This window comes from Limulus polyphemus, unplaced genomic scaffold (assembly GCF_000517525.1).
Source record: "Limulus polyphemus unplaced genomic scaffold, Limulus_polyphemus-2.1.2 Scaffold149, whole genome shotgun sequence".
Taxonomy (NCBI): Eukaryota; Metazoa; Arthropoda; class Merostomata; order Xiphosura; family Limulidae; genus Limulus; species Limulus polyphemus.
In genome coordinates this window covers 583,432-585,039 of record NW_013665759.1, presented here as the reverse complement: position 1 = coordinate 585,039, position 1,608 = coordinate 583,432, and the positions used below count along the sequence as shown (strand labels likewise).

At 30.2% G+C, this 1,608-nt stretch overlaps 1 protein-coding gene across 13 annotated transcripts in view; it reads right to left on the bottom strand.

The window, feature by feature from the left end:
• LOC106475719 (CUGBP Elav-like family member 2) overlaps positions 1–1,608 on the bottom strand; it is a 446,359-nt gene that overhangs the window by 31,813 nt on the left and 412,938 nt on the right. The gene's annotated exons all lie outside the window — the stretch shown is intronic.

Genomic DNA, 1,608 nt, shown 5'->3' with positions numbered 1-1,608 from the left:
CACAGATTAGGTTATCGTTGCAGAGCAGCTTGACGGAAGCTCTTATTAAGACCTGTCAACATAGTCAGACGAAAGAAGTGGGCAAGTGATATGATGACCAAGTATCTGGACTTTTGGAAGACCGTATTGTTCTCAGACAAATCAAGATTCGCTCAATTTTCGGACAGTGGAAGGATATGGGTCTGGAGAATGCCTCACCAAGAGTTTTGGCTCAACAGATTGCAGCCAACTGTGAAGCATGGTGGTTTCAGCATGATGGTTTGGGGAGCTGTTTGGGTTAGTGGAAGATCGAGCTTAGTGGAGCGTGTTGGCAACATAAAAGAAGCGAAAGGAAGATCTACTAGATATTAATTAAATTATAAATATATCAATTCATGTGAATATGACTGAAAAATTTCATTTTTTCTGAAAAGGTGGTGGCTATTTACTTGTGACCACGTTGTGTATATGATAAAAGGATATATATATATCAACTGTAATGAAATCTAAAATGTATTCTTATATGTATGTATCACCAGCAAAAATATTTTGAAATTCTCTCTATCTGACCACATTACAACTATAATAGTCTTACAAAATTAAACCCAAAAAATCATTTAATTCATTGTATTTTATTTATACATTAGACAATTGTTAAAAAAATCAGCATAATGTTTGTTCTCTAAGTTGTAAAATACATAAAACAACAGCCTACTTCCTACAGTATTCTCAAAATTAATGAAATAATATTGTAATTATTCAGTTACTACCAGAACATATAAACAGGTCAAGTAGCTATAACAACATAGATCACATTTTCAATGAGTAATCAAAACAAAATTAGTGAACAGATTGCTTACTTGCTTATTAAACTATGGTTAGCTAATGAAGGTCTAGATATTGGCATATTAAGCAAATCCAGCTAATTATCTTAACTAATTGTTTAGTAAGAAAATATGGTTAATACTTCAGTAAAAATGTCATGCTGATAGCTTAGTAAGCAACTAATCAGTTCTAGGTAATATTGTAGAAAGTGAATCTACTTAGAATCACCATCAAGTAATTCTAGATAATACCTTACCAAGGCCAAGTTAACTGTTTAACAAAAAAGTTTTAGATAACAGTTTACAAAGCAAGTGTTGACACAAATTACCCTACACATACATACAGAATCAGCAACCTGGACAAAACTAATCTACTGATTTGTTATGTTCAATTAAGTAGAATTCACACCTTTATGATGTTACACAAAAGTTATTCTAAAAAACCACGTTTATATAAAAAAAATTAAACAAATTTGGTGAAAATTCACCAAATGAAATAAATTCCTTTAAAAAAATTTTTGTTTCCTATACACAAAAAAAACTCCATTAATTTTCACATTATAAGAATTTTTTTTCTTCTGCATACTTTGCATTAATACAGAAAGATTTCATAAGGCAATTAAAAAGTAACGTTAAAAATGACAATTATTCTAACCTGTGCAATATGGCAGTAGGATTTACAAATAAATTGATATCTATTTAGTAATTTCAATTATAAGATTTTTTTACCTGTTTGCTGAAAATATGCTGTTATAATGTGCCCATTTCACTTATCATGTTTTTTCACCAACGGCTACTTAATAAT